Genomic DNA, 15,383 nt, shown 5'->3' with positions numbered 1-15,383 from the left:
TGTGCATGGGTGCATTTTGCGTTGCTAAATAGTGGAAAAGGGAAATCAGGGAAAAGGCTTAACATATTGGACCATTTGGTGAATCGAATCTTTAACCAAAAGGCTACCCCAACATCACTTCCCCTAAAGAAAGAACAAATGTATCCATACTCTGACACCTCAACGTTGCGCCAAAGTCGAATCATTCTGCTAAACATGTTAGAAGTTATCTAGAACTACTATAGTCTGTTTACAGTGAAAATGTACCGATGAATTTCACTTTAAACAAAAAAGTAAATAAACTAAAGTGAAATGAAGATTGCGAATCCTCATAATTTTACCTTGCCAATTGAACATTTAAATCTCACAATTTTATTCAGCTTAGGACAAACGCTCATAGTTTCAAATCGCTATTATTGGTTTGTATTACAAGGGGGTACGCGCAGTAGTTTGAACAGTGAAAGACCCGTGAAGATCCGGGGTAGAATAGGTCTTCAGCAACCCATGTGCTTGCCATAAAAAGTGACTATCTTGTCGTAAGAGGCGACTAACGGGATCGGGTGGTCAGTTTCGCTGACTTGGTTGACACATGTCATCGGTTCCCAATTGCGCAGATCGATGCTCATGCTGTTGATCACTGGATTGTCTGGTCCAGACTCGATTATTTACAGACCGCCGCCATATAGCTGGAATATTGCTGAGTGCGGCGTAAAACTAAACTCACTCACTCACTTGAACAGTGAAACAAACGCACGTGCAGTACGTGATGAGCCTTAAATTAGACTACCGTAGAAACCAACCCTTCTTGTTCTCGGGGGTTTCATTTAATGTGCATACCCTCTTGTAATACAAACAAATAATAGCGATTTGAAACTATGATCGTTTGTTAAACAACTTTTATCCTAAGTTGAATAAAATTATGTGATTTTAATGTTTAATTGACAAGGTAAAGTTATGAGGATGCGCAATCTTACTTTCACTTTATTCTATTTACTTTCTTGTTTAAAGTGAAATTCATCGGTACGTTTTCACTGCAAACAGACTATAAATGGCCACTGGGGTATTACGTTACTCGGCTCATTATTTGCGTGTCGTGAGGCGAGAAGGAAGTGACTGCTGGTACACAATGACGCTTGTATACCCGTACGAGTTATCTCCCTTATTGAAACCAGTTTTACATGCTAGACCATATCTGCACAATGTGTGTCAGGGCGTAGACATAGAACTGACATGGATGTTAAACATGTGTGGTGAGTGGGTAGGTGGGTAGGTAAGGTTGTTGGGCGATTTTGGGCCTGAAACTGTTACATTTATGTGTATTAAAAGTATGTCATACTTACCTGTTTGAATGAGGAAGTCTAACACAGCTCTTTGTATGCAAAATACATTAAATTATCCCCGAGGATTGTGTTAACTGTGAAAATGTTTTGAGTGAGTTCGCAACCGAGAGCCACATTTTTGGCATCCGGCATACTGCAATGCAGTATCCTGAATACGTACGAATACTGGGCGTCACCGAAAGTGGGATGGTCCATTCAGAGGTTCCGTGAGAATATTTTGAACACAGACCCGCCTTAATGGTTGTTCACTGATGACACTTATTATATGACGGGTAAAAATCCCCAGTTTTCATTGGCTGAAAACACATCACATGACATTTAACAGAAATGCATATTAACTACATTCAAAGTCAGGTCATTTACGATGATGACTTGAGTTAAAAACAAATGTATGAAATGACCTTCAAATGTGCCTTTGGAGACGATCAACAAAGGTAACATCATCAACAACATCTATAGTTAGTACTTACCTCTGGAATCACAAGACAAGAATAATATGTTCAGATATTAGTAATCTTGTGTATGATTTAGTTTGCATGTTATAATACTTTGGGAACATTTTCGGCACTAAAAGTTTAACACTGATTTTGTTGTTGTTTGTCACAATAACTTTTGCCTTTGAATATATATGTGTATCTGTATATTCCAATATTCAAAACTCTCTACTTTAATCACGGTTACCTGGTAACGGCTGCCATTGCTGACATTGTCTTATAGTGTTTAATAGTATCGCAAAGCCAACACTCCAAATGTGATTAAGAGCCAACCAACCATTTATTGGGCTCCTCCGCCTTTAGGGTACAAAACACCCAGGGCAAACACTGGCAAACAGTGTCAAGCAGTGTCATGCCAGTGTCTGGAACAAAGTGAGTCCAGAAAAGATGAACGGTTAGATATCAGGGTACTTTCGGAACATAGTTCTGATGGTAGACGACAGAGTTTTGGCCTGGGACTCTATATGGCCTTCTACAAGAAGTTTTGAGAGGTCCTAACTTCCTTTGAAGGATTCTCTTGCAAGTTATTCAAAACGTTTACTCCATGTAACAAGCAAGGGTAGCCTTGTTGGTATAACGTTTGCTGGTGACGGGGTCGATTCCCAACATGGGTACAATGTGTGAAGCCCATTTCTGGTGTCCCTGGCTGGGATATTGCGGAAATATTGATAAATACGGCGTAGAACTAAACTCACTCACTCACTCACTGTATGCAACTCTCTCCAGATCAACGCATGACATCCACATGGTTTTACAGTCAAGGGACATGTGAAGGTTTCAACCAGGTCAGAGCAATGTTTTATAACATGTTCGTTGATCTAACATATGGTAAGTAACAGTGAGACTCCCTGAAAGAGAAGTAGGGGCAACAGCGGCGTGGCCACAATATTTGCTTTGATACAGAAGCAGCAACGCATTGAAGACACAGGGTGTATGTGGGTGGTGTGTGCATGTGTCTGCGAGTGCGTGTGAATGTGTGCGTGTGCGTGTGCACGTGTGTGTGTGCATGCGTGTGCAGTTTATCGTCCCAGTCCTGTCTTCCGAAACTCGGATGCTACCTAAGCCGAGCCAGGTGTATTTGGTGATGGGGGAAGCAAAACTGAGAGTCATGCTGAATGTGGAGGCCACTCTCCCACTACCTGTGTTGTCTGCCTCTAAAACATCTCAATCCAGGAACTTGTCCGAGCTGAATGTGTGACAATTCTGCATCAGTTCCCCAGATACACCAACCCAGTATGGCTGCCAAGAGGTCACACAAGGGCACCCATCCTGTAACAAGTCATGAGTGTTGCCCTTGACGTTTACTGTGAGAACTGACTGAATGTTGTTTTCAATGACAGCAGTTGAATAGCAAGCACGGTCGGTCTTGATGCGTTGATAAACTTGACAATGGCAGACAGATGTGTATAAATCGAGTCATGTCCCTTTACACAACGCAACAACCTTTGTATATCTCTGACAGAGTTCTCGAGCATTCTAGCAAAGCTAGGCTCCATCATTATTCTCTCAGAACGTTATGAAACTCCGTGGAAATCTCCACGACATGACGAAGTCAAAACGATAAACAACCAGCTAAGGGAGGCAACTCTGAAGCGCTATCAAAACGTTGTACCGCTAAAATTACTATTGCCATAGAACATATATGAAACTTTTAACATTGTGACCCATAATAACTATCATTTAACCAATGTAATTTTACAAATTACAAAAAAAACCACACTCTCATAACACCTACAATCGTTTACATACATCACATTGCTACACTGACATAAAATGTGGTCTGTTTCTAGCTGCACCTGCAGTAATGTCAAACTGTGTCCAATGCAATGCAGTTCTGACCCAATTGATTTCTCAGAATAGTTTACTCGCCCTTGCATGTGTTTGTGATGGAAGCCATCGGTGGGCAGCATATGGTGTCAAACATCCCGTATCGTCGCTACCGTCGAACCCCGTTATATCCAGCCTAAAGGGGTGAGAGAGATAAGTTCGACACGGCCGAATTGACAGATACCACCGAGCAAACGTACACATATTGTATCTGGCATATAAAGAAATAAGGAATAGAAACCAAAGTGTTTGTCATATATGTTTCTTTTATTCTACTTGCATATTATATTCTCTTCATATCACTGGAGTGCTAAGACATGATAAAAAATAACAGTAAATATCAAATCTACAAGAACCACTAAACTTTGTTTTTTTTTGTTACTCTTTAACCATTACATATGAAAGATTTGTGGTTAGTCTTATGCGGAACACCAAATTTATTCTTTAAAAACTTGTGGTTAATTAATACCGAGCGATTAAAAGTGGCCAAAAAGTCGCCTGCTTCCCTCTCGCCCGCCAACGAAACCACAGACAGGTTACGTAACTCTGTCGCCAGAGCACTGCAGTGACGTCATATGAGGAACGATTTTCAGTTAGTTGTATAGAAAATGTGTAGCACGCTCATCATTTTGATGATTTCTCGACATCAACGATGACATGCCGAATCGTTGCTTTGTCGTCAATTGCTCCTAGGGTCGGGCGATGGTGTCCCCATGCACAGATTTCCACAGGACCCCGCAGTTCGTGCTAAATCGGTTATGTTTGTGAGTGCGAAGCGAGCGTTGTGGAAGCCTGAAACGATATCTTACTTGTGTTCAGATCGCTTCACTGAAGTTAAAGAATCAAAACTACTTACTAGTTGTTGTAAAATATGCATATGATTGATGACCATAAAGATTTTCTATGACACAACTTGTAACATAACGATTTCTTCCTCGGAAGTGAGGTTGTGGTCGAAGTAACAATAATATTGTAAGTAGTATTATATTGACACCCACCTCGCTGCCACGAGAGAAATTGTTATGTTATACGCTATGTCATGCAAAATCCTATTGGCCATCAATAAAATACATATTTTACTACCAGTAGAAAGTAGTTTTGATTTTGTAACTCGGTGAAAACAAACCTAAATACCATTTATCCTCAGACTGGCGGATGTTCCCGACAGGGCGCCGCCATTTTTAAAAATAAAAATCTGTTAGAATTAATGAGATTATAGTTTGTTTTCATCAAGTTAGATAATCAAGACTACTTTCTACTCGTAGTTAAATATGTATTGAATCATAACCAAACGGATTTTGCATGACACAACTTATAACATAACGATTTCTTCCACGGAAGCGAGGTGGGGGTCGAAGTCACAATACTGCGCGATAAATTTCTTGCTACATTCCCATGGTTAATGTCCACTCACCAGTATGTAGATACTAGTCAATGTGCGTCTTTATATTTGGTCTTATAATCCTAATTAGTTTATTATCATACTTGTATGCATTTTGAAACTAAATAAAAGCAGACGATCTGCTGATACTTATAGTGAATTTATAACAGAACTGTAATATCTAGACATTTTATAGTTTGCCAATGTGAATCATAATTCGCACACACACCCTAGTGCATGTTGTCTGACTCATTACACTTCACGGCGAAAACAATGATTCTGTTGAATGCTACGACAAATGAATAAAACCAAAATGCAAATATTAAAATTAAAACAGATTAAAGTTATAGGAACAATATCAGGCCATTACCTTGTTCGAGGAATGTATCCATCAATATCCACAAAACTGTTCCAAATGATGTGTCTTTTAACAGTTTAATATACGAAAAAGTGATAAATCTTTTCAGGTATTGGTGTATAGTCTCATTGGTCACCCAAGATAGCACACCTGGCAACTAATTGCATAATGTCCGCCTTTCTTTAAAACAGTAATTTAGTTAGCCAATAATGGGCAATCAATCAATGTATTGCCGGTTAATCCTTTGAAAGAAGGACGTTGTTTTACGCAGACACCGACACGACAGAGTGTATTCAGTATAGATTAGTAAATCTACATACATAAACACTACCTTTGACAATTCCGCTGTGTAAGATAAAAGTAATTAATCAATCAGCGTGTTATCGGTTAATCCTTTGATCGATGTTTATAATGTTGAATATTTACTCCAGACACAAGAAATGCCAAATGGGAACCTTTGTCGGTAATCTAAGTGTGTTACCACTAATTATACCTGTTATAAATTCATTAACTGACCATCAAGTGAATGATGACAAATAACATGTGTAGGTTTATACCACCTAACACGGGTTACAACAAGGGAGTATTAATTGCTGTATTGCATGTGAAAACTTATGGGCCGACACTGTTTTGAGAATACAAACAGATTTTACATGACATGATTAAATATCGAGGTAAAAACACAGAAATGGGATCGATTTGATCAGTCATTATACAAATAGGGCCTAACGACACCAATCGATTTTGACAGAATCGTCTATGAAAACAAGTTGTAACTCGGAAACTAGGCAAAGCAGGAGACAAAATTAAATGACAGTAGATTGTGAGAACATATAGCTTTTATTTTCCACAACAATTGTCACGATTTCAGGTTTATACAAGCCTGTAAACAAGATAATTTAACCCCTAAAATGTAGATGAATTCTGCATCGGCCCTCAAAGCTATTCCTCATATGACGTCACAGAGGCGCGCCGCTCTGATTGGTTGAAATTTCGTTCGCGGGTGAGAATTGTGCACTGTTGTCAAAAAGGTCGATTTAAGTCAATTAAAGGTCGAAATGAGTAGTTTTAATGACGGGGTTTCATTTATAACGATGCCAGTTAGTGATTTATGTATTTGTACCCCCTAGGGTTTATGTGACCTTTAATAATTTAATTTAGTCACAACTGCAATTATTTCACTTCTGGACTATTCATGTGGGTATATGAAATTATCATTTCACAGAGTGGCAACCCAATATGTCAATATATTTACACAGGGTCATGTTTAGTTTATTTCCTAGGTAAGGGCTGTACGAATGAGTGATTTCATGGTGGCAGACAGGTAGATCTCTTCCCCACTGACTACCTCCATGTTTACCGTGCAGCCACTGAACGGAGGGACAGTGAATACTGGGAGGAGATCCTCTATGAACTTCACATCAACTTTCCCTAAAACAGCCAACCTGCCTAGGTCAATGAATGCTATTCTTCCCCTCCCGACATCCAACACAACGCCATAGTGGAGGGTGGCCTGTGTGCCGAGTGTGTCAGATATGCTGTTTCTGTAACACTTCCCCTCCTCTCCCGCCAGACACACCCTGGTACAGAGACTCCCTGGGTGTGTGCGACATCTCCACACACTGACACACCAGGAACGGCGCTGGTCACAAACATTCCTATCACTGTCTACCTGGCTCTCCTTCCCAACACCTACCTCCAGGATAGGCAACCCATACCCTCCACCCACGACACCCACCCTGGTGTCGTTCTCCCAGAATCGTGTTGTGTGGGGGACAGGGGTGACACTAGAGGGGGATGGGGGTGGAGCTACACGTGCCGTACAATCTCTGTAGTCTGCCACTGTCCGTGTGTTGTGTGGCGGTCGGCGAGTTGACCAGCTCACCGTCTGTAGTAACGTGGCACATGTCTGTGTTGGCTCGAGCACCGTCCAGTTGGAGTTTAGGGCCTGAAAACATAAATATTGTTATTTTATTGACTTTAGTAACTGTATTTCCTACAATATATCACTGAATTGTTTTCCCCGTGTCAGTAATTCCAAATCAGCATGGTAAATTATAGGACGAAACGTCCGTCTGTAACTGAATTGAAAATCGTGTCTTAGATAGTAATAATAGTAGTATACAGTGGGTTGCGAGAAGCCCCTTTGATGGATCTGGTGGATCCATATTAGTATGGATGATAACTCATTAATACGCAAATAGATGCATGATGTCACAGGTCAGCATGGTGACGTCACAGGTGTTTGTTTGGATGCACTCACGCAATTAATGTCCCGAGCCTTCATTCATGGAAAAAGATACATAGCAATTAATCATAGTTGCGATACGATATTTGGTTGTGAGTTTTGAAAAGCGTGCGCTTCACGTTGCCACGTGACCTTCATAAGTCAGACAAACGCTGTGTATGGTGTATTTAAATGATGCATGATAACTTATCATTAATTCATAAACGATGTAATGTGGTTTCTGGAAAAAACCGAAGTACTCTCCGAAGGCATCTCTCAACCAACGCCGTATAAAATTATCCTTACAATATATAGCAAAACTATATTCAAATCAGTCAAATCCTGCATTTAAATGTGTTCTCAATCCTCTTTATGAAGATCTGACTAACAAGAAGTCTTCTCTTGTTCGACCTCCTGGATTAAGAGTCAAACGTTTGCTTTCTGCTACTGGCATTGAGCTAGAAAATATATCTCCTTCCCGTCTTCTTTCTTCTCCTCCTTGGCAATGGGTTAGGCCAGAAGTCGACCTAACACTCACTACATTTAAAAAATCAGAAACTAATGAATTACAATATAAACAAGAATTTAATCACTTAAGAAGTAAATATAATACATACAAATCCTTATTTACAGATGGGTCCAAGGATGGTGGCGCGGTTTCTTGTGCATTAAATATTCCATCACAAGGGACAACTATTTCAAATCACGAACTAAGAAGGATCTTTTAATAATGTCAGCTCTCATTTAATTATTGCATTTCATTTTTTAAAGAATTAGATTTGTTAAATGATTTGTAATTAGAAAAATGGTATTTTAAACATGGTAGTATATTAGCAACTGCGATTGTTAGTGGCTGTATCCTCAAAGGGGGTTAAAGTATCGAAAAAATATTGTACTCCTGAGAGGAAACGTAAGTCCCCAAACTTTCAAAGTTAAATTTAAGCTTACCTGATTTTTGAACGTAGTATATTTGTTCTTTTAAAATTCGGCTAAAACATTCCTACAATCGCCAGCGGCTGAAGGGGTGGTGTAAATCCAACTAAGGTCCATGCAGGTAGCAAAGGCACTGTAGTGAGTGAGTGAGTTAGAATTTAACGTCACCTTGGCAATATTTCAGCCATATAAAGGCACTGTAAGTCCACATGGACACTAGTATGGTGATCTAACTTCAGTTGTTGGCGATCAATAGCCTGTTTTTATATTGTATCGTCCTTTACAGTTAAAGTATTTTAGATTTAATTACTAGTTTTAAGTATATATCTGTCAAAGTCTAGTTGATTTTATTGTCCTTTGTCGACAGCTATTTAAGTTGATTACCTTGTTTTCATCGCTATATGGTTGTAATATTGCCAATGCGATGTAAAGTTTTAACTCACTCACTCATAATCGATGTATACAATCCCTCGCAGATCAGAAAGGTGAAAGGGTATCCTATGATCTCGTTGCACGAAATACAATTCTTTAACCGACCCTTAATGAAGTTGAAACAAGGCGTAGTAACGTCTTCTACTGTATGCTACTAATAATAACGTTTTGATACTATTCAGATGATTTAGATTGTTTGTCGTACATTTCTGCATGCATTTGTAAACTCTGTCTCAAACACGTTTTGCAAATTTACATTTAACTTTGTTTGAGGTGACTGCAATCAGAAAAAGACACCATGGCAGCTTATTACGGAAATATTTCAGCATCCTATCACAATAAAACTGTCATCATGGGTATTCTAACCTCTTGTTGTACAACATAGTAAAGAGTGAGCCAGATAGAAGTGCTGTTTGGCGATAGTTTTACATTTTAGTGTTCAAGAGAGAGAACGTGAACTGGTAACTTCTTCATCTGCTTCAGTCACTGAACACATTTTCATGACACTCGCTGTGTGGGGAGGTTGTCTCGCGTCTGGAGGGGAATAGGTATTTGTAAATGGAGTGCGTAAATCGCTACGCTATTGTCGCTATTAGGAAATATGAAATGCACCCATTCTGGCAATAATCCACAATAATTCCATCTGATATATAGTAATGATGATTTGCACTATGTTGAAGCATAGTGTCACCCTGTTGATCAAAGTAAAGCCACTATTCTCGACTTTCATCATTCTCTAACGTTTCATTCGTATATGTTGAAATATATGGAATAATGAAAATTCCGGACAGCGTGAACCTATTCCATGTAAACCTTTTCCTTCATCACCTGATGAAGGAGTAAGAATATACTTCGAAACGTCGTGACCCTTCACAATAAAGAAGTTGACATCCATAAAATCTTGCCTTTTCCTCAATGCCATAAACAACTGTTTTAAGGCCCCCTTTACACAGGACGACGACCGCTCTGTCTTCTCTCTGCGTTATAAAAATTACCAGGACGCACAACGGTCGCCAAACCTATGCTCAGTGTAACTGCTCCGGCATCCCTTGTGCCTTTCTTGTACGACCTAAGCTGCCAATTTTTGACATTTCAGTGGCGTTATGTGAGCGTCCTAGGCGTCCTCTCTGTCTTCCTCTGCCTTTTCTGTGCCATCATATGCAAATATCGGCGTCCGTTCAGCGTTGCTTCTGCGTTCTCGCCGACCGTTGTGCCTTCCTTGTGCATTTATTGGCGTTCGCTCTGCCTTCTCTCTGCGTTCAATGGCGACTGTTCTGCAACCTGCATGCTTTAGGTATATACCTATCTGGCTACGACATTTTATCATTAGTTTCATACGAGCAGGCTAAGTGAAATCATCGTATAATGACTTCAGTAAGCGTGAACAATGAACTGCGTTTGCAAATAGCTTTTTTGCAAGGTCAACAAGAAGGATGAATAGACGTATAAGAAGAAGATTGAGGACCCTGTGAGTCCGCCCATGGTTGATGCAACACAGACGGGGACTACAACCAACTAATGCAAGAACTGCGTCTAGAAGATGAAAGGGTCATTCTACAATTATCTGAGAATGGAGCCAGCCCTTTTTTGACGAACTCCGCTAACGGGTTGGACCAAGAATCGCAAAACATAACACGAATTGGCGAGCGAGTTTAGAGCCTTGTCTGAAACTTGCCGTAACCCTCAGGTTCCTTGCAACTGGGGACACATACCCAAGCCTCCAGTACCAGTATCGTGTGTCACGCAGCACGATCTCCATTTGTGTGCCTGAAGTTTGCAGAGCTCTCAGAGATGAATATAAGAATGAAGTTGTCAAATGCCCAAGGAACTCCTGAGAGTGGAAAGCTGTTGCAGATGACTTTCAGAGACGTTGGAACGTACCCAATGCATGTGGAGCCATTGGTGGGAAACATATAGCCGTGCGTTGTCCACCAAACACAGGTAGTCTCTACCACAACTATAAGGGATTTTTCTCTCTCTTGTCCTTCTTGTATTAGTGGATGCAAATTATAAATTATTATGGTGTGATGTTGGTGGTGTTGGAACGATGTCAGACAGCCAGATTTTCAATGAATCTGAAGACCTGCCTCGAAGATGACACAATAACCTTTCCAACCCCTTCCATTGCCGAATGATGACCGTGACATACCATTCTTCCTACTCGGGGATGATGCATTTGCCCTCTGAACCTACATGATGAAGCCATATTCAATCAGGACACTCACCAAGGAGCAACGGATCTTTAACTATCGTATCTCTCGTGGAAGAAGAGTAGTTGAAAATGCGTTTGGCATTTTGGCTCAGCGATTTCAAGTTCTACTTTCAACGATGCAGCTGATGCCTAATTCAGTCCATGATGTGACTGAAGCATGCATTTGCCTTCACAATGCAATGCGAGACTGATATCCAAAGCTACAGAATGCTGCACTTGACACTGAAGACGTTAACCACGACCTCATACCTGGAGACTGGAGACAACAAGCAAATATGCATGATGTTGCACAAGTAGTTGGACCAAACCGAGACACACGAACAGGAAAACAGTTGCGAGAGTATCTGAAGTTGTACTTCAACAATGCAGCTGGATCAGTTCCATGGCAGGACCGTATGATTTGAAGTGTTGTGTATAGAACTGAATTGCTATGTGGATGGAATTGTTTGACGATGTTCATATTGCTATCATTACTCTACATTAGTAATTATGGATATCTGGATTACCAAATAAAGTATCAATGTGTGCATATTGTTGTCTTCAATTTTGTTCATATCTTTAAAAAAAAACATCAGCAGTAATATTTTCCTGTTGACCAATGTTTTCAGTAATGTTTTAGGCACTCTTTTGGGTTGTGGCCTTTTGTCTAGTAGCATACCTTCTTGGAGGCATGGTGAGACGTCTGATCGCAAGCTCGGCAGTTCTCAAATGTCTTGGAAATCGGAAGTACAAGACCTATTTATATGTAATCTGGAAAGGCAGAGGGGAGGCAGAAAAAGGCAGAGCGAACGCCGTGGTTGTTCAAAGGGAAGTGCTAGTTGCTGAAGGCAGAGTGATCAACGAACGTCATTTGATGCTCGACGGACGCACAATGAAGGCAGAGAGAAGGCAGGGTCAACGCTGCAGTTTACGAAGGTTTTATGTTGCGTCCTTTCGCCGACCGTTGTGCCTTCACTCTGCGACATCGGCGATGGCTCTGCCTTTGCTCTGCCTTCCCTCTGCGTCCTTTTATCAATCCACCATGACAGCGGCCGCTCTGCATTTGTTTTGAGCATGTTCAATACAGTCGCTACTACAGTGGCGTTCTGAGCCATTCTTGGCGTTAGCTCTGCCTTCTTTCTGCCTTCATGGCGATGGCTCTGGGTCCCGTTTCACAACGCGATCATAGCCCTACGACTATCGTAAGTCGATGTTAAACTATAGGAATTACGAAAGTCGCAGTGTTACAATCGCCCTGTGAAACAAGGCCGTGCATAGAACAATGGCTTGGGTCACATTGGAGACACAACTCCTTCAATTGTGGACAGGTTTAGCCATAAATTGAAGCATAACAGTTGTCCAAAAACAAGTATGAATGAATAGTACAGCGGCTTTGATACCCGTGACGGTCCAAGTTAGAGCTGATTTTCAGCAACCCATGCTTGTTGTAAGAGATGGGATCGGGAGGTCAGGCTCGTCACACATGTCATAGTATCCTATTTGCCTAAATTGATTTTCATGCTGTTAATGCGTTCCATGCAATGATTTCTTCCTTTTCACTCATTTCCACTGTTGCAATTGCAAGGGTCAAACGCTTTAAGCATTTACATTTTCTCCACTGCACTGTACCATCTTCATCTTGGCGGTCTGGTAATTCTTAAGCCAGCCCATCAGTGGCTGGTGACACGAACTACGAATACAGTGTGACTCCAAATAAGCCCGCTTTTGTTCTGTCAGAAGAACACTTTTGTCATGCCTAGTATTCGCCACTAAAAAAAAAAATGCACAAAAGAACAGAATTCACTTACAAGTGATGAATTTAGAACAACTCCCTATGCTGATTTTGTGAACTATGTATGAATACCCTGAATTTCCATGGTAACACATGAATTTGTTTTTGTAGACTGCTATCACACGTGCTCTACAGTGAAAAGGGTTAGTGAGTTGTTGAGCTTTGATTATCGTTGCTTTTAATGATGTTGGGTTAGGATCACAGGATTATGACACATATAAGGGGAGCATCTCTACTCAAGCTGCGGAGCTGCTGTAGTTGACAATGGCAACTCATGTCAAAACATAAACTTAAGAAGCACAAATTTAAGTGAACTGTATAGCTCATATTGTCTTTTACAGTGTAGTGAACTACATTTACATCACACGCCAGAATCAAAGATGTTAAATTTATATGCAAGCCTAGATATATACTGAGTCAAAAAAAAAAACTTCACAAAATGGAATTTGAAAAATAATGAATACTTTTTCTCTGATGATACATCTATGTATCCGAAATGGGATCCCTATCTTTCGACTCTAGGAAAACGTTAGCAAAACCCACTCAAACCCATCCATTCGTCATGCAAATGACGTTAGTGCCAAATCAGGTTTTGCACGTGCAGTCGATCACGTGATCTTCGCATCGAAGTTTTCTTCATATGCACGTGTTTGCATTGGCCTCAAGAATTGAAAAAACAATTTTAAACCACAGTTCTAACAGTACTTGAAATGCCACGATTGTCAAATGTGCAACGTGGACGTGCCGTTGGCATGTTTCAAGCGGGAAGATCACTTATTGACGTCGCAAGAGCAATGGGATGCAGCCGTTGTACTGTGTATGACTTGCGAGGTCGTCTACAACAAACTGGCATCACTTCTGATCGCCCAAGGTCGGATCGTCCACGTGTGACGTCACGAGCAGAAGACCGTCAAATCGTCCTACGTCACCGACGTGACAGATTTCTACTCGAACCAGGGCTGAGATGTTTAGAGGTCGACTGTCCTCACAGACCATTCGAAATCGGTTGCGGGCTGCCAATCTCAATTCTTGACGTCCATATCGTTGGCCAATATTGACGCCGTTTCATCAACGTCAACGTCTGCTGTGGGCCTAACGTCACCTCCGATGGACCCAGAGAGACTGGAATCGAGTCGTCTTTAGCGATGAATCCAGGTTTACCCTCAGATTCGCGGACGGCAGGCATAGAGTCTGGAGACGACGTCGTGAATGGTATGCCCAATGTTGCGTACAGGAAGTCGACAGATTCGGGGGCGGAAGTTGCATGTTGTGGGGTGCTTTCTGTGGGAACAACCGTTCCCGACTTCTGGTCATCCGTGGAAACCTCACAGCTGCTGCTTACCGCGACCAGGTGCTCACCCCTGAACTCGTTCCTTTCATGGCGGCTCATGGCCCAGGTCTACAGTTCCAGCATGATAATGCTCGGCCGCATACCGCGATGTTGTCACGAAATTTCCTTCAAAACGCTGGAATCAACGTCATGGACTGGCCATCGAGGTCCCCTGACCTTAATCCAATAGAGCACATTTGGGATGCACTTGGGAGAAGGCTTCGTGGTCTTAGGAACCAACCTCAGAATTTGCAGGAACTTGGCGCTGCCTTGCAAGAGCAATGGCGCAGAATCCCCAACCACGTGTTCACAAGCATCAGGCAGTCGATGAAGAGACGGTGTTTGGCAGTGGTGAATGCGCGGGGCGGCCATACACGATATTGAACTGAGAAATTTCGCATTTTTATTCTTGTGACTTGACATTCTGTATACCCATGTTTTGGAACGGCGGTGTAGCCTAATGGAACTGATTATGGCACTGTCAATGTATCGAGTACATCACACAGATCTCAGCAATGAAATAATAACAATTTAACCATCTTACCATCTCTTGTTCTTTTATAGTGCCCTGAAGAAAGAAAGTTTCTTTTTTGACTCAGTATATTTTGAATAACGAAATTGTCATTCTGAGTCCTTGCTACACTGTTACATGTCAGAGTGCGTTTTAAACTGCGTAATAACCAACTATTCCAATGTCGACATAATGCCAATTAAAAAGAACAGCTGTCGATGTGACATATTTATTTTTTCACAATAGAAAGTGCGTTTGAGGCAACTGGTTGTGACGTGTGGCAAATTGGTAGCTCAATAAACAGACGAGATATTTTACTGTATATAACAGTTGTAGAACATCTGTTACATGTCAATGTAATTCACCGAGGACAAATCACGAAACTTCTGTAACTGTAAGTTTGACTTGGAGAAGATTCCAGTAACTAAACAACAAATCCCCGTTTACATACCTTTCAGGTAAAAAACACATACAGGTGACTGAAGGGATGAATGTTCCGAGTATGAACTGAAAATAAAAGATGAGTGAGTGAGTATGGTTTTACGCCGCTTTTAGCAATATTCCAGCAATATCACGGTGGGGGACACC

The sequence above is a fragment of the Haliotis rubra genome, unplaced genomic scaffold (assembly GCF_003918875.1).
Source record: "Haliotis rubra isolate DU_JTF1 unplaced genomic scaffold, ASM391887v1 Scf772, whole genome shotgun sequence".
In the NCBI taxonomy this organism is placed as follows: domain Eukaryota; kingdom Metazoa; phylum Mollusca; class Gastropoda; order Lepetellida; family Haliotidae; genus Haliotis; species Haliotis rubra.
This window is presented reverse-complemented; position numbering follows the sequence as displayed.